This window comes from Canis lupus, chromosome 12 (assembly GCF_011100685.1).
Source record: "Canis lupus familiaris isolate Mischka breed German Shepherd chromosome 12, alternate assembly UU_Cfam_GSD_1.0, whole genome shotgun sequence".
NCBI classification, from domain to species: domain Eukaryota; kingdom Metazoa; phylum Chordata; class Mammalia; order Carnivora; family Canidae; genus Canis; species Canis lupus.
This window is the reverse complement of record NC_049233.1, coordinates 46,937,237-46,956,100: the sequence shown is the minus strand read 5'-3', so window position 1 is coordinate 46,956,100 and position 18,864 is coordinate 46,937,237. Positions and strand designations below refer to the sequence as shown.

Sequence of the window (18,864 nt, the reverse complement as noted above, 5' to 3'; positions counted from 1 at the left end):
TTTCTTTCTTGCCTGAGAAATTTTGAAAAATAACATTTTTTATTTATAAAAACAAAAAATAGCTTACACTGATTAAAATATTAAAAGTAATAAAGCCACAGTCTTATTTCCAGCAGCTCTCTGTTGGAGAAAAGATTAGTGTTAATTCATCCAATAATAGCGTAATTTCATGAAGGATAAGTAGTACAAGCATTATCTTTTCTTCCCTAGCAAATGCCACCTTCACCCCAAAACTTCCAAGTAAAAGTTATTTTAAAAAGAAGATACCTAGACCAGCTTGACCAGAAGGCATGCAGTAAAGAATTTCAAATATTTACATTTCTATTTTTCATATAAGGAGCATAAAATTCAATGCCTAAAATAAATAAATTGCATATGGTCAGAAGAGACATGTAATTTTTCAGTTAATAAAAAAAAAACGGTATAACATATTATTAGTTTTATAACAAACTTAATCATTTAAAAATTCATCTAAAGTACTTTAACATACATAAGATCAGTATTAAAGATACTAAAGAATAATATGGTTAAGTAACTTTTGTAATAAAGTGTTTATTTTTTAAAATAAAATACTCTTTATCCTTTAAGGAAGTAAATCTTTCAGATATACCTTATCAGAATTACTAAAAGTAAACAAAACAAAAACACCAAAAAAAATTATCCTATAGAAGGGAGAAGGTAGAAGAAACTGGCAGCAGCATTTTATTTTAAAAAATATTTTATTTATTTATTCATGAGACACAGAAAGAGAGAGAGAGGCAGAGGGAGAAGCAGGCTTCATGCAAAGAGCCTGATGCAGGACTGGAGCCCAGATCCCGGGATCATGACCCGAGCCGAAGGCAGATGCTCAACTACTGAGCCACCCAGGCGTCCCTGGCAGCAGCATTTTAAAAGACACCCATATTCTTAAATCTCTAGAACTATTCAAATTGTGTGTTACTAAAAAGTATTATCTAAAAAGTTCTAGGATTATGCTAAATAAAGGACTAATTGTTTCTATAATATAGAAAGCTGCCATAGTTGGTCCTTTTCACACTTCAAGATTTAAGACTCATCTCATCACGTGGAAATTTGGGTGTCCTTTTCCAAGAAAAAAAGGTTATCAGGTTATCTTACATGAAAACTCCATGAGGGCTTGTATCAACTGACATACAGAAGGAGCTTTTAAAAAATATGTAGAAAGGTAGGAAGGTGGGAAGGAAGTTAAAAAGTTAGGAAGGAAGAAGTTACATTCTACTATCAAACACTCAAAACACTGCTTGTCCTCTTTATTACCTTTAACAGTAGTTAGTGATCAGAAAGAACAGGAAGGAAGGAAGGGTAATCTGTTAAATTAAAGAGCAACATAATAACAACTCACTTCCTGAGCAGTCATATATTCATAAACCGCCATCCTCTCCAAATTGGATAGAAAGTGCAGGTAACCTGGAGACCCAAGCACTTGCTTGCTACTAACATCTGAAGTGAGAGCAGTCTTGTGTGACTAAGCCCTTTAAACCTGTGGGGTCTCCCGCTAAGTTCAAGTAGTGAGTGTCAGAATTTAATTGTAGGACACCTATTTGGTGTTGGAGAGTTAGAGAAATGGTAATGGGAAAGAACACGTATTTCATGTTAGCAGTAAAAAAGAAAAAAAAAAATCCCTCAACAGAACTTATAAATATCTATATCGCCCATGTGAGGCTCCCTGCTCAGCAAGAAGCCTGCTTCTCCCTCTCCTTTTGACCCTCCCCCCTTGCTCGTGCATGCGCACACTCACTCATGCTCCTTCTCAAATAAAAATAAAATCTTAAAAAAAGAACTTATAAAAATCCAAACCAAACCTACCAACTGAGTGGAAAGATCAGCATTTTGGGATTGTTTTGTAATCATCCATTTATTTCTAGGAATGAAACAGAGTATAATGTTCTGTTTTTAAGGTTGGTTTTAATGTTTTCCTTGGGCATTTTATGGTGATATGGCAGAGGATGACCTCACATCTTTAAGAATTTCAGAATTAACACCAACTATGCATACAATTCTTACTTTGGTTAGTACCTTTCCACACAAAATTACTAAATATTATTTTCCTTTTTCTGGAAAAACATGTTTAGATGTCTAGAGAATTTTAAGCCTGGCAAATGTTCCTAATCTAACATGGATTTGATTCAATGCTTAGGTTTCCCTTATTAGTCCTCTTGCAATAATTAATCAATTTCCATAATAGATTTAATTTTTCACTGGAAAAGCAAATATATCATACCAATTTTCCAACGGCTTTGAAATTATAAGCTTCTTCCTTTTCCTATCTCCTAACTGAAAGAAACCCTAAAGAGGTCATACATTTCAAAGGTCCTACATTTCTCTATATATGTACATATCTAGGCATGCTTCATTTTTATTGCATTTCATTTTATTGTGCTTCAGAAGTATTGGAGTTTTTTAAAAATTGAAGGTTTTTGGCAACCCTGCATTGAGCAAGTCTATCAGCACAATTTTTTCAACAGCATTTGCTCACTTTGTGTCTGTCACATTTTGGTAATTCTTGCAATATTTCAAACATTTTCATTATTATTATATTTGCTATGGTGATCTGTGATCACTGATCTTTGATGTTACTATGGTAATTGTTTAGGGCACCACAAACCGCATCCATATAAGACAGTGAGCTTAATCTGAAAATGTTGCATTTGTTCTGAATGCTCCACTGACTATCTCTCTTGCTCTCCTAGGCCTCCCCTATTCCCAGAGACATAACAATATTGAAATTTGGACAATTAACCCCACAATGGCCCTCTAAGTATTCAAGAGAAAGAAGAGTCACATATCCTTCACTTTAAATCAAAAGTGAAGACTAGAAGTCTTTAAGTCTAGAAATGACTAGACTTAAAGAGGAAGGCAGTCAACAGCTAAGACAAGCTGAAAGGTAGGCCTCCTGTGCCCAACAGCCAATTTATGAATGCAAAGTTAAAGTTCTTGAAGGAAATGAAGAGTGCTACTCCCACAAACACACAGATGTTCGTAAAGTCAAACAGCTTTATTGCCGATAGGGAGAATGTTTTAGTGGTCTGAATAAAAAAATCACCAGCCGCAACACTCCCTTAAACCAAAGCCTAATCCAGAGCAAGATCCTAACTCTCTTCAAACTGTGAAGGCAGAGAGGTAAGTGGCAGAAGAAAAGTCTGAAACCAGCAGAGGTTGGTTCAAAGAAAGGTTTAAAGTTTAAGAAAAGAAGCCAACTAACAAAAGTATAAGGTGAAGCAGCAAGTCATCCAGAAGATCTAGCGAAGATCATTAATCAAAAGTGGCTAGAGTAAACAACAGATTTTCAGTGCAGACAACACAGCCTTCTATCTCAAGAAGATGCCACCTTAGGGCTTCCTTAGCTAGAAAGGACAAATCCATGCTTGGTTTCAAAGGTTCAAAGAAAAAGCCCACTCTCCCGTAAAGGGCTAATGCAGCTGGTGGCCTAAGTTGAAGCACATGCTTAAGATCCTAGGGCCCTTAAGAATTATGCTAAATCTACTCTGCCTGAGCTCTATAAATGAAACAAAACTTGAGAGATAGCACATCTGTTGACAACATGGTTTATTGAACATGTTAAGCCCACTGTTGAGAGAAAGATTCCTTTCAAATATTACCACTCGTAGACAATCCACCTGGTCATCCAAGAGCTATGATGGAGATGTATAAGATTCAAGTTCTTTTCATACCTGTTAACATCTGTTCTGCAGCCCAGTTTAAACATCTGGTTTAAATAACCAAAGAGTTATTTAAACTTTCAAATCTTATTATTTAAGAAATACATTTCATAAGGCTAGAACTGCCCTTAACAGTGATTCTTCTGATGGCTCTGAGCAAAGTTAAGTTGAAAACATTCTGGAAAGAATTCACCATTCTAGATGCCATTAAGGACATTCGTGATTCATGGGAAGAGATCAAAATAAGTATTATTAAAAGGAGTTTGAAAGAAGCTGATTCCAATGCTCATGGATGACTTTGAATGGTTCAAAACTTCAGTGGAGGAAGTAACTGCAGATATGGTGGAAACAGCAAGAGAACTACAAGTGAAACCTAAAGGAGTGCCTGGCTAGCTCAGTGAGAAGAGCATGTGACCCTTGATCTCAGGTTATGAGTTCAAGTCCTACATGGGGGTAGAGGTTAAATAAAAAAACTTTTAAAAAGTGGAGCCTGAAGATGTAACTGTATCTGCAACCTCATGATAAAACTTGAACACATAAGTTTGCATCTTATGGATGAGCAACCTCATGATAAAACTTGAACACATAAGTTTGCATCTTATGGATGAGCAAAGAAAGTGGTTTCTTGAGATGGAATCTACTCCAGGTGAAGATGCTATGAAGACTGTTCAAATGACAACAAAGCATTTAGAATATTACATAAATTTAAGTTACATAAAATTAAGTTGATTAAGCAGCAGCACAATTTGAGAGGACTAATTCCAACTTTGAATTAAGTTCTACTGTGGGCAAAGTGCTATCACACAGCATCTCATGCTACAAAGAAATTGCTGGTGAAAGGAAGAATCAATCAAAACAAACTTCAGTGTTGTCTTATTTTAAGAAAATATCAAAACCACCCCAATATTCAGCAGCTACCATCTTGACCAGTCAGCAGCTATCATCAAAGCAAGACCCTCCACTTGTAAAAAGATTAAGACTCACTAAAAGATGATGGTTAACACATTTTATCAATAAAGTATTTTTAAATTAAAGTAAGTACAAGGGTGCCTGGCTGGCTCAGTCAGTGAAGCATGCAACTCTTGATTTTGGGGTTGTATGTTCAAGCCCCACATTTGGTGCAGAGATTATTAAAAATAAAATCTTTTAAAAAATTAAGTACATATATTTTTAGGCATAATGCTATTGCACACTCAATAGAATACAGTGTAGTGTTATTTTATGTGTACTGGGAAACCAAAAAATTCATTTAACTCATGTTACTGTGATATTTGCTTTACTGCAATGCTATTGCACACTCAATAGAATACAGTGTAGTGTTATTTTATGTGTACTGGGAAACCAAAAAATTCATTTAACTCATGTTACTGTGATATTTGCTTTACTGCAGTAGTTTGGAATTGAACCTGCAATATCTCCAAAGTACGCTTATACCTACACTTTCCCCAAGACCTACATTTCTTGATATGTCTAGCTCTGCAAAGAGTACTCATACCTTACTTCTTTCCTTTATGAATTGAGTTCTACTGTCCTCAGATGAAAGAAGTTTCTAAACTTAATTCTAATTGGGGAAAAAAAAAAAAGATGAGTTCTTATGGATTTAATAGAGTCTGAAATGATGAGAAACATAGAATGCTGGGCAGCCTGGGTGGCTCAGCGGTTTAGCGCCGCCTTTAGCCCAGGGCCTGATCCTGGAAACCTAGGATCAGGTCCCATGTCAGGCTCCCTGCATGGAACCTGCTTCTCCCTCTCTCTCTCTGTGTCTCTCATGAATAAATAAAATCTTAAAAAAAAAAAAAAAAAAAAAAAAGAATGTTGGAATCACAAAGTACCTTAAAGACTATCACCTCACTATCACCTCATTTATAAATGAGGAAAGAGGAAGAGGAAGCAGATTCTGGTGAAGAAGAGACCACTCAGGTGGCTATTTAATAGTCTGGGAATAACATAACTAGGGAGAGGGCAGAAAGATGACAGCAGATTGAGACAGAATGAAAAAAGTGATGATACACTCCTAGTGATTACATAGAAGAGAATAAGTTAAAAAGCAATTATCTAGGGGGCAGCCCCGGTGGCACAGCGGTTTAGCGCCGCCTGCAGCCCAGGGTGTGATCCTGGAGACCCGGGATTGAGTCCCACATCAGGCTCCCTGCATGGAGCCTGCTTCTCCCTCTGCCTCTCTCTCTCTCTCTCTCTCTCTCTCATGAATAAATAAATAAATAAATCTTTTTTTAAAAAAAGATTTAGATGTATTATCTAGATGTATAAAGCTTTGAGAGTTGATATTTATAGCCAGCAAGTATATTAATAGTAGAGCTTCCCTCGCTTCTCAAGACACTAAGATCAATAGAACCACTGTGAGACTGGAAGTATCCCCAACACATCAGTTAATAAATTATCCTTTCTTCAATTAAAAAAAAAAAAGTTACTTAGTGATATCTATTGCTTTACTCTATACAAGGGCTTTTAGGTGGAAATCTCAGAATGGTCAAGACTCCTATTCTTTTCACAGAATTAGAAGAGACAGTAAAGATCATTTAATTGTCTTTTACAGAGTGGTAATGAAAGGATCCAGTGACCTGCATACTATTAATAGAATTGGTAATTAGCAAAGCCCATTACCAATTGGTTTTGAACTCTTATTCTCTGTGAAACATTCTGTCCACTACAAACAACTACTGTTTGTGGTAATGTATGAGAACTATAAATTTGTGGTATTACTTTATAACTACAAAGTACCTTTTACCCAATTTGCCAGCCATACTGGAATTAAAGAAACTCTACCAATCAAACTTATTTTAGTTGGAAGTCAGAAATTCTGACTCAAAGCAGCATACATAAGAAAGGTTTTTTTTACATAATAGGGAATTAAGAGGAAGGGCAGTTTCCAGAATTGGTTAGTGTAGTAAGAAGCTCAACAATGTCTTCAAGACTGTGATGCACATTGGGTGTTGTATGTTTAAGTAATGAATCACTAAAGGCTACACCTGAAACAAATATTACACTGTATATTAAATAATTGGAATTTAAATAAAAACTTGAAAGAAAAACACAAACAAATATAAACAATGTCTTCAAGAACCCACTTATGTCTGCACGCTGCCATCCTCAGGTGGTGCCCCCACCCAATCCCAGGCTTGAAAATAGTGTAACAGGTTTCTTACCTAGACTCAGCAATAACCAGAAAGATGAGACCATCTCTTCGTGTGCATCTCATTTAGGAACAAAAAAACATTTCTCAGAAACCCAAAACCCAATTCCCATCAATTTCTCCTCAGGTCTTACGGGCCAGAATCACATCACATACCTATGTCAAAAATCACCTAGCCATCATGGAACCCGATGGTTGACTTTTAAACCACTCAGAACCCACTCTCCAACACTATAGATTGGGCGTGGTTCTCTGAAGCATAGAGCCATGAGGAAGGAAACTGTGAATAAAATCAGGGTTCTATTAGGACAGTGAAGGAGAGGCCAGTCTTACACTTCGGTTGTCTCACTAATGGTTTTTATGTCCATATGCCCTCAAGAATGAAGAAGTGAATGTTTATGTGTATATATGTCTGTATTTATATTTTTACATACATATAAACAGAGATAAAGGGGGAATCCCTGGGGATCCCTGGGTGGCGCAGCGGTTTAGCGCCTGCCTTTGGCCCAGGGCGTGATCCTGGAGACCTGGGATCGAATCCCACGTCGGGCTCCCAGTGCATGGAGCCTGCTTCTCCCTCTGCCTGTGTCTCTGCCTCTCTCTCTCTCTCTGTGTGACTATCATAAATAAATAAAAATTTAAAAAAAAGTGGGGGGGATCCCTGGGTGGCTCAGCGGTTTGGTGCCTGCCTTTGGCCCAGGGTGTGATCCTAGAGTCCTGGGGTCAAGTCCCGCATCGGGCTCCAGGCATGGAGTCTGCTTCTCCCTCTGCCTGTGTCTCTGCCTCTCTCTCTCTCTCTCTATCATAAATAAATAAATAAATCTTTTAAAAAAAAAAAAACAACAGAGATAAAAGTCATTGTAACCTGGTTTTGAGAGAAGTGGGGGGGGGGGGGATAATATAGAAGAGAAGAGCTAGAGAAAGAAAAGTTTTCCTATAAGGCACCATATTGCTTCCATTAATGAGTAAACTGTAAGGAAATTTAAAACTGTGTTATATGAAGAATAAGGATGCTAATCTGGATAACATTTACTGAATATTTACTATAGGCTAGGCACTATCCTCAGAGCTTTACATGTAGTATCTTATCAGCAATTAGATAAATTAGAGTAATATATTAAAACAGACACACTGGAGTACAAAAAGGTTAAAGTAACAAGTCCCAAGACTAGTTAAGAGGCAGAGAAGAGATTCAAACCCCAATAGTTTGAATTTAAAGTTTGGAGAAATTTTTGATTCACAGCCAAATTAACAAATTTGAAGACCTGTCATGTTAGAGAAGAGTAAATTTTATTCTATATAGTCTCCTAGAACAAACCAGGACCACTAGGCTAAAGTTTGAAGGAGTTATATTTCTGCTTCCTCTGAGGCAGAGCCATCAAACAATTAGAGTTAACCAAAATAGGACAGGTTAGCCTCCTGGGACAAGAGAATCTACCACAGTTATTCATGTAGGAGCAAGAGGACTCTGAGTTCAGGCTGCTGTCGAAGAGTCATATTTTGGAGACTAATTCTATCATAGTGGAAAAGACTACACTTTCTGTGGTGTGGGGAGAGAGGTGTCCCAAACCAGTAGTTCATGGAAGTTTTGATTGCTGTATTATTTTTAAATTATTTGAATTGGTTTCTGATATTTAAAAATAAGTTTTTTTTAAAAAGAGGAGGATGGAGAGGGAGAGAAAGAATCCGACTTGGGGCTCCAACACACAACAGTGAGATCATGACCCCAGCCAAAATCAAGAGTCTGATGCATAACTGACTGAGCCACCCAGGCACCCTAAAAATAAGTTTTCCATAAAATTTGGATTTCTGGCTTTTCTTTTTAAAAAATACAGAAATCCTGGCAACTTTGGGCCTATATTCCACCATGACAATAAGCAGCTGAAGCTGAGTGATGAGTCAGAGACCTCGGGCATAAACTTGCTGGTTGCTAAAAGCCTCACCTAGATGTCTCCCTCTTTAAGCAACCTATTGGACCCCTACAAGTTATTTGTGGTCATAGCCTCTACTATGTGGCCCTATAGAGCAAGCCTAGAGAGAGAAAGAAATATAAGTAAAAGAAAGACTAAAAGACTGTGCTCTAACAGGATCTCTAACACAGTGTTTTGCAACCTTTTTCCTTACCATCCCTTCCTAAGGAACTTTTTGATTTTTCTTCCTAACGAACCCCTATCTCCAATGAAATTTTAATACCCAGATGTACTGTGTACCTGTTTATGGGACACAAACTATTATAATATCTAAGTTTTTTTTTTTTTTCCTCTTGAAGAGCCAATGTTTACCATTGGGAAAAAAATGCACACTTTTAACATTTTGGCTCTTGTACCTATTTCTCATTATCTAAGTCAGCAGAGACTGGAATATATATACTCTAGGGAGAAAGATAGTATAGATTAACTTCCTCCAGCAGCTTCCTCTTGTTCCTCTAAAGATTATTAGGAGAGAAAACAAAAAAATTTTGAATAAAACCACAGGAGTGTTGAATTTAATGAACATGAGGAGTAAATCCCATTATCATCCTATGTAACGGCAAGACTAAAAAAAAAAAAAAAGGTGAGACTAGTGGATCATTAGATATGTTTACACTGTTATACTCATGTTCAGTTCCAATTTATATCTAGAATTGTCTAGAGTAGAAGCCCTCAAAAGTTTTGACCTCATGATTCTTTACTCTCTTAAAAATTACTGAGGACTGGGGATCCCTGGGTGGCACAGCGGTTTAGCGCCTGCCTTTGGCCCAGGGCGTGATCCTGGAGACCCGGGATCGAATCCCACATCAGGCTCCCGGTGCATGGAGCCTGCTTCTCCCTCTGCCTGTGTCTCTGCCTCTCTCTCTCTCTCTCTCTGTGTGTGACTATCATAAATAAATAAAAAAAAAAAATTAAAAAAAAATTACTGAGGATTCCAGAGATGTTTTTTTATGTAGGTTATAACTATTGATATTCATCATACTAGAAATGAAAACTAAGATTTTAAACTATACATTTTTGAATGGATTTTAAAAAACAATAATAAAACTATCATGTTACTAGAAGATATTTTTAGTGGAAAAAACTGTTCAAAAATTAGTAAAAAGTTAGTAAAAACAAAAAAGCAGGATTTGCCTATTTCTGCATTTAATGTGCTGCAACATCACACATCACATAACCTCTGGAAGACTCCACTGTACACAAGTGAAAGAAAGCAAATAACATCTTATAGTTTTGACCTTTTGGACCCCCAGAGCTTTTGGTGTGTAATGCTCTTTAAATTTCAAAGTTATTAAAATTTATTTTAAGGTTTTGTGTAAAAATGGTGGATCGGATACACATATTTTTACACTCTGCTCTCTCCAAACTTCACTAAAACAACAATATTTTAGAAGTGGCATAAACCCACATAAACTAAGAAAACAGAAATGGAGAAAAGAGAAACAAAATTTTATTTTACTTTTTTAAGATTTTATTTATTTATTCATGAGAGATAAAGAGAGAGAGAGGAGAGATAAAGAGAGAGAGAGGCAGAGACACAGGCAGAAGGAGAAGCAGACTCCCTGTGGGAGCCTGATGCGGAACTCAATCCCAGGACCCTGGCATCACGACCTGAGCCGAAGGCAGATGCTCAACCACTGAGCCACCCAGGCGCCCCTGAGAAAATTTTAAACACTAAGGAGCATACAGAAGAGTGGCACTCTAAGAAAAGTGACTCCTAAGGAGACTACATAAAGACACTAACCGCAGGATCACCAAAGGCTCAAGAATTGGGAGCACTAGGTGCCTCTACAAATGGAGGTCTAGGAAGAGGACCGGTTGAAAGCCTATATAAGTGGTTAAGCTTCAATCTTTGATTTCCTAGTTCCTCTCCAAAGCGAGGTGACCCAATCTATAAACTATTCCTCTCTATTGCCAACAGAAGCTTATTTTGTAGAGTTTTCTTTAAAAAGGGGGGAAAAAAAACCCCACAGTGTCTCTATACAATTGAGGGGAGGTATCTTAATTTTATAATAAGGTATTGAATCAACTTTACACACTGGCGACAGAGGCAGCTCCCTTTCTCAGGCCTTTTCCCAAAATCACTGTCAGAACCTCCAGAGGCTTTAGTGGAGTCCTTCTCTGGGAACTCAAGAAAAAGGACCCAAAGATTCTCCCAGGCCTTTCCCAGAAAAAACAAACAAGCAAACTCAGCTTGGTTCCCTTATGAAGACTACAACAAACCATAGTTAGGAGCTTGGAGCTCTGAATGATTTTTTCAGCAGTATACCTTTAAATATGCACAGCCAAAGACCAACTAGACACCTGAGGATAGCATCTAAGAGTGAGAAATCAAAACAAACAGTAAAACAACAACAACAAAAAACAAAAACACACCAAAAAACCCCAAAAACAAAAAGAAAGAAACCTGGAGTGAGCAGCGACTATGAGACTAGGGGAGAAGACAAAAATCCAAAAAACTATCATTAATGTCTCAGAGGTGAAAGAATATATTAGACCTATGAACAAAAACACATCACCAAGAAATATATTTTTAAAAATTTTAATTAAAGTAATGGAAATGAAATCCTCAAGGCCAAGAAAATAAGCTGAGGAAATTTCCCCAGCAAATAAAATAAAAGGGATAGGAGAGAAAAGATAAGAACATTTGGAGAACAGTGGAGTCCCATAATTAACAACAGAAATTCCAGAAAGTCAAAATAGAGAAATGGAAGGGAAGAAATCAAAGAACAAGAACCTAAGGACATGAATTTTAATGGGAAGACTCACTGAGTCCCATCACAATTCCTGAAAGTAGACCTGCACCAAGGTACTCTTTCATAAAATTTCAGAGCTCAAGGGCAAAGAGAGGATCAAAATAAGCCTAAAGGAGGAAAACAGTAGACTTCTCAACAGCAGCACTGGAGCCAAAGGAAAAAGAAGCACTGCATTAAAAACTGAAGGGAAATTATTTCCATCCAACTATCAAGTATTAAGACAGCAAAGTCATTTTCAGACATGTAAGTTCTCAAAAATTTCACTTTCTAAGGACATTTTTCCAGGATGCTACTGAAGGGTGAATTTTGCCAAAATGAGAGAATAAAGCAAGGAAGATGTGAAAGTGATATTTAGGAAAAAGGGATTCTAACAGAGAGGCGATAAAGATCCCAGAAGAAAGCTGTAAAACAGGCCTGAAGAATAGTGCAATATAACAGATGGCTCTCGGAGAAATTTCTTCAAGATGAACTTGATAGACTACCTTATGTGCCTGAATAAGCTGAGAGGAGATTTATACAACTGAAGGAAGAGTTTGGATTCAATTAGCAATACATATATAGAAAATTCATCTAAGGCAGTAAGACAAGTCTCCAGAAAATGGCAACTAAACGAGAAGGAACATTCTCTACAAACACAAACAAAACATTTGCAAAAACTAACCACAAACTATTTAATCACAAGAAAAAAACCAAACAATTAATGTCATACATTTCATTGAACACAGTAAAATAAGGTTAGGAACTATTATCAAAAGAGTACCCCTACAAAGAAAACTACAAACTTGAAAATCTTTAAATGTACTTTTAAATCATGGTTGGAAGAAATCATAATAGAAATCAGAGAATAATACTTAGACTTGAACTACAGCAACAACACAACATACCAAATTTGTAGGATGCAGCTAAAGCAATCTTAAAAGGGAAATTTATAGATGCGAATGTTTATACTCCAACTTCTGCTATAGTTAAAAAAAAAACCCATAAATTCGCTTCAACACAGTATGAGCAAGACATAAATTTCCCATTTGCTTATGTGTGATTTTTTTTTTGGTGAGAAACATCAGGTAAAAGCAGAAAACTGAGCCCAGCTTAAATGAGCTGTATGAATATGCAAAATACATACAACTAAAAACATGTACCATCTATCTCAGTTCACCAGGTGTGTTCAGCCACATCTACGCACATAGTATTATACTTTCTGTCCAGGGTCAGAGAACTCTCCTTCCACAACCTCACAATAACTCACAAGCTGTATCCCTTCTCAAACCTACTTCCACAAGCAAACCTCAGGTCTTTTTCAAGGTCAAGTACCACATTCATTTTAGTACTTACGTATGTTTTAACCACTAAATGGATATAAAACAGGCAGCCCTGGTAGCACAGCGGTTTAGCGCCGCCTGCAGCCCAGGGCGTGATCCTGGAGACCCGGGATCGAGTCCCACGTCAGGCTCTCTGTGTGGCCTGCTTCTCCCTCTGCCTGTGTCTCTGCCTCTCTCTCTCTTTCTATGAATAAATAAAATAAAATCTTCAAAAATAAATAAATAAATGGATATAAAACAGTACTCTTACTTTTATAAGGTTCTCTGTGGGGGGAGAAAGAAGGGAAGGGAGGAAGGAAGGGAGGGAGAGAGAGAATTAAGATTCTGAGTGTTGTGCCTCTAACTCCATATTCTCCGTAAGCCTCGTGATTTTTGTTGTGCAATTCTGCATACAGTGATTGGTAGGAATACATATATTGTGATAAAGCAAAACTGGCTGCATTAGAAAAAAGAACAATGAAAAACACTCATAGAGGATATCATTGGGACAAATAGATAAGTCTAAACATATACTGTAATTAGGTAATACTATTCTGTCAATATTAAATTTCCTGAGTGTGAGGACTGTGTCTTTGGCCTTAAGAGATAAAAATATAAGGGGAACAATGTCATGATGTCTGCTCTTAAAAAAGTCCAGGAAAAAGAGAAAACCTGTGAGACAAAGCAAATACAGCAAAATGTTAACAACTAGCAAATCTTGTGAAAAGTATCCATTGAACTATTCTGTAAATTTCCTGTAATAAAAAATTTGGAAAAGCAAACTATTGGTGATAGCAAGTGTGGTAGACTGAATTCTCTATTGTTTGCATCCAGGCCCTATTATACATGACTTTGGAATACTTCCCAATACAGGTAGAGAGTATTTCCTTATCCCTTGCAACTTGTTTTAACCAAAAAGAATGGAGGAGTAATGGCAGGCCAGCTATAAGTTTAAAGTTCTTGCCCTGTCTTATGCTTCTACCATCACCATGAGAAGACATATCCAGCTTACTCTAATCAGGAGGATGAGAAATAGATGTCATCCTGTTGTTCTGGTTGAGGTCAACTTGTGTCAGTCAACATCCAGCTAACCTCAAACCTATGCATTACTCCAGTCAAGACTCACAAACTGCCTAGCCCATCATCTCCTGATCTTGGATGAGTGAGCAGTACATGCTTACTGTTAAATGTCACTAAGATTTCTATGATTGTTATACAGAATTTTGTGAAAACTAAGTAGCCAACTTAAGCCAACTTAATTTAGACAAGGAAGAGAATAAACTCAAAGTATAAAATATCTTTAAGTAAATAAATAAATAAATAAATGAAACAGAAAATAAAGATACAAGAGAAAGAATCAGCAAACCCAAATTATGGTCATTTGAAAAGATTAAAAAATAAAGTATCTTTTGACAAAATTTATCAGGGAAAAAAAAAGCACAAATAGAATTTAGGAATGAGAAAGAGACCACCACTACAAAGGCAATACAATTTTTTAACTTTTAAAGTAGTACATTAAATACCCTATTCCTTATTTGAAATGCTTAAAAATTAAATTAAAAATTTTTATTACTATTTAACTTAATTGATTTTCAATGATATAGCTTAAAAATCTGAATGGGAAATATTTTAGAAAAAGTTTCTATAAGAATCTCAAAAAGTAGTAGAGACTCCTTTACCCACTAAAGAAACAGAATCCAATAAAAAAAAAAGAACGAATATCAGGGATGCCTGGGTGGCTCAGTGGTTGGGTGTCTGCCTTTGGGCTCAGGGCATGATCCCAGTCCACGGATCAAGTCCCGCATCCCGCTCCCTGTGAAGAAGAGCCTACTTCTCTCTCTGCCTAGGTCTCTGCCTGTGTCTCTTATGAATAAATAAAATCTTAAAAAAGAAAAAAAATTACCAAATTATTTTTACAGGAAAATCCAGCAAATAATCTGTTAGAAAACAGATCATCTCTTTATTATAGAAAAAAGGAAGGGAAAAATGGAAGGAGGGAAAACTCTCCTAATTCATTGTTTGAGACTACTATAAACTTGAAAACTGGGCCTATGTAGTATCAGAAAAGAAAATCACAGGCCAATCTCACTTATAAACAGCGATTTAAAAATCCTAAGTATCACTAAATCAATACCTACAATAAACATTTAAAATTTTAAAAAATATCTTCAATCACAGAGTTACAGAAAAGTTGGAAATACAGTACAAAAATATTCCCTGAACCATTTGTAAATTAGTTGCCAACCTGATGCGCCAGTCTTTAATTGTATTTCCTACAAACAAGGACCTCCTACATAAATATGACCATGAAAACCAGGGAATATTGATAAGTTAATGCCATTTAATCCTTAGCCACCATCTGAGTGTGCCAATTATCCCAATCATGCCTTGCAGAGGATACAATTCAGAACCATGCAATGTATTTAGTTATCATGTCCTTTCAGTCTCTAAGACTTATTTAGGACCCTTACACTATCAAAGATTATGGGCAATTCATTTTGTAGAATGTCCCTTAATTTGGGTTTGGTATTTTTTCATAATTGTATTCATGTTACGCTTCTTAGCAGGAATACCATGGAAGTGATAGTGCTTTCTTCTCATTGTATTAAGTAGTACCTGATTTCAATCTGTCCCATTATGATGTTCATTTTGATCACCTGATTTAAGTAGGGTCCGCTCTCCTCACTCCATTTGGGTTCGGACTTAGCAAGCCGGAACTGGGCTGTCTCACCCACCCCCCATCACCACTCTTCTCCTTCTGCTTAGGCTCTGACATCCTATGGCAAGGCTGCCCCTCTGCAGAAATGCCCCCCTCACCCTGGTCTGGCTCTGAGACCCCAACTCAGGCTGCTCCCTTCCCCTTCATGGATGTTCTCTACATTACACTTGAGCTCTAAATCTCCACACACAGCTATCTGAGCCACCTTTTTACGGAGCATTCTTCACCTTAACTGGGCTCTGACTCCCGCCCCATTGAGCTATACTCTATGCAGATACCCTCTTTGTCCAATCTGGGCTTTGACACTCACTCTGGGTCAATGCAACACTCCTGCTGCCATCCCCAGATACCTACTTCATCTTACATAATGGATTAAAAATAAGGACTGAGTTATTCGGGAAGAATGGCTACAATGTATTTTTAAAATGTATTCTGGACCCAGTAGGATTTACCCTAGCAATACGAGGACAGTTTAAAATGAGAAAAATCAGGGCAGCCCCGGTGGCTTAGCGGTTTAGCACCGCCTTCAGCCCAGGGTGTGATCCTGGAGACCTGGGATCGAGTCCCACATCGGGCTCCCTGCATAGAGCCTGCTTCTCCCTCTGCCTATCTCTCTCTTTCTCTGTCTCTCTGTGTGTCTCTAATAAATAAATAAATAAAAATTTTTTAAAAAAATGAGAAAAATCTATTTACTAATTTATCATAATAATAGATTTAAAGGGAACATTATCTGATTATTTCAATAATTGCTGAAACAAGTACATAGAAAAATGCAACCCATTCAAGGTGATGAAAAAAACAAAATACTCTTTGCAACCATGAAAAAAGGAAAGCTCCTCAACATGATTGAGGGTATTCAATAAAACCCACAGCAAATCTCATGCTTATGGGTAAAATGTTTAAGAGATTTCCCTTTAAAGTCAGAAATCAAATATAAATGCCTGCAGTCACTACTTCTATCCAACACTGTAGGACTAATCAGTGTATTTAGGGAAAAAGTGAAAGTAATAAAGGATGGATAGGAAAAATAAGAATGTCATTATTGGGGCACCTGAGTAGCTCATTTGGTTAAGCCTCTGACTCTTGGTTTCTACTCGGGTCACCATCTCAGCATCCTGAGAAAGGAGCCCCGCTATGGGCTCTGCATTGGACATGGAACCCCCTTAAGATTCTCTCTCCCCCTCTCCTTCTGCCCTTCCCTTCTGATTCCGTCCACGCTAATAAATAAAATCTTTTTTTAAAAAAAACTCATTACTGCAGACAATGCATACATAAGAAGTTGCATTCAGGGGATCCCTGGGTGGCGCAGTGGTTTGGCGCCTGCCTTTGGCCCAGGGCCCGATCCCGGAGATCCGAGATCGAATCCCACATCGAGCTCCCGGTGCATGGAGCCTGCTTCTCCCTCTGCCTGTGTCTCTGTGCCTCTCTCTCTCTGTGACTATCATAAATAAATAAAAATTAAAAAAAAAAAAAAAAGAAGTTGCATTCAGTATAGCTGTAGGGTTGTAACCAAGGCAAAAAATTAATTCTGTTCACAAGTGGAAAATATAATTGTCAAAAAATACCACTCATAAAACTAAACCTGGGATATACTAGAAATAAATTTAACAAAATATTTTTAAGATCTAGTCAGAAAAAAATTATGAAACTTCACATAAAGACATAAAAGCCAAAAAAAAAAAAAAAAAGACATAAAAGCCTGCATAAATGGAAATACCATATTCACGGATGTAGTAAGATAAAGTTTAAAGATGGCAATGTGACCCAAATTTAATCTATAAAACCAAAGCAATGTCATGAAATTCCCCATACGATTTTTCATATAACTTGGTAAGTGATTGTAAAATTCATACAAAAGGACAAACCAATTTTGAAGAGGCAGGTGGCAGTATTTGCCCTAATTAGATATATCGCAAAACTTAACCTAAAGAAAAATTAAGAATGTGATACTGGTACAGGCACAGATGATAGAAGAGAATTAGAGCTTTAAAACAGCACTAAGTATAAATAGGAACTTGATAAATGAAAGATGTGCCATTGGAAATCATTGAGTAAAGTACAGACTATTCCCCTTTCTTTCATTTTTAAGATTTTTTAATTTATTTGTGAGAGACCCACAGAGACAGAGGCAGGGACATAGGTAGAGGGAGAAGTAGGTTCCCTGTGGAAGCCTGATGTGGAACTTGATCCCAGGACCCCAGGATCATAACCAGAGCCAAACACAGATGTTCAACCACTGAGCCACCCAAGCATGGCCCCAGACTATTCCTTATAGAAATAACCAGTTATCAGGGGGAAAAAATGACAACTCTTCCCAGCCAGAGCAAATTATACCCCATATGGTTTGAATACAAAAATGTGAAAAGCAATATTCTAAAACTTTAAGAAGAAAACATAAGAGAATATCTCAAGGGAAAATGAAGGACTTCTTAAACAAGACACATAACACGGGGCACCTAGGTGGCTCATTCAGTTAAGCATCTGCCTTCACCTCAGGTCATGATCCCAGGGTCCTAGGATCAAGCCCGATGATGGGCTCTTTGCTCAGTGGGGAGTCTGCTCCTTCCTCTCTCTCTGCTTGTTGCTCCACCCCACCCCCGCTTGTGCGCGCGTGCACACTCTCGCTCTCTCTCTCTCTCTCTCTCACATAGTCTTTAAATTAAAAAAGAAAAAAAAAGACGCAAAACCATAAAGGAAGACAATGACAGCTGCAGCAACATTAGAATTTAAAACTTCCATTCATCAAAACCTCACAAAAAAAAAAAAATCAAATGAAAAGCCACAAACTGGGAAAAAATATTTGCAACCCATATTCCAAAAAAATACTTGTTTAATATATTCATGGGGATCCCTGAGTGGCTCAGCGGTTTAGCGCCTGCCTTTGGCCCAGGGTGCGATCCTGGAGACCCAGGATCGAATCCCACGTCAGGCTCCCGGTGCATGGAGCCTTCTTCTCCCTCTGCCTGTGTCTCTGCCTCTCTCTCTCTCTCTCTCTCTCCCTCCATGTCTATCATAAATAAACAAATAAATAATAAATCTTTAAAAAAATAATATATTCATAATATAAAAATAACTCTTACAAATTAGTAAAAAAAAAAAAAATACACACAATCCAACTAAAATGGGCCAAAGATAGAAACAATTAGCTAAATGGCTAATCCACTGTAAAGATAAAATTGTGATCAACTAAAATCTCAGGTAAACTTTGGGGTAAAAGATACCTCTGACTAGAACTGGTAAAAGGTGAAATGTTAAAATCATTTCCCTTTAAGGTCAGAAACAAAACAAAAATG

The 18,864-nt window shown here is 37.2% G+C and overlaps 1 protein-coding gene across 4 annotated transcripts in view; it reads right to left on the bottom strand.

Annotated features, from left to right (window-relative positions):
• ZNF292 (zinc finger protein 292) overlaps positions 1-18,864 on the bottom strand; it is a 102,034-nt gene that overhangs the window by 43,407 nt on the left and 39,763 nt on the right. The gene's annotated exons all lie outside the window — the stretch shown is intronic.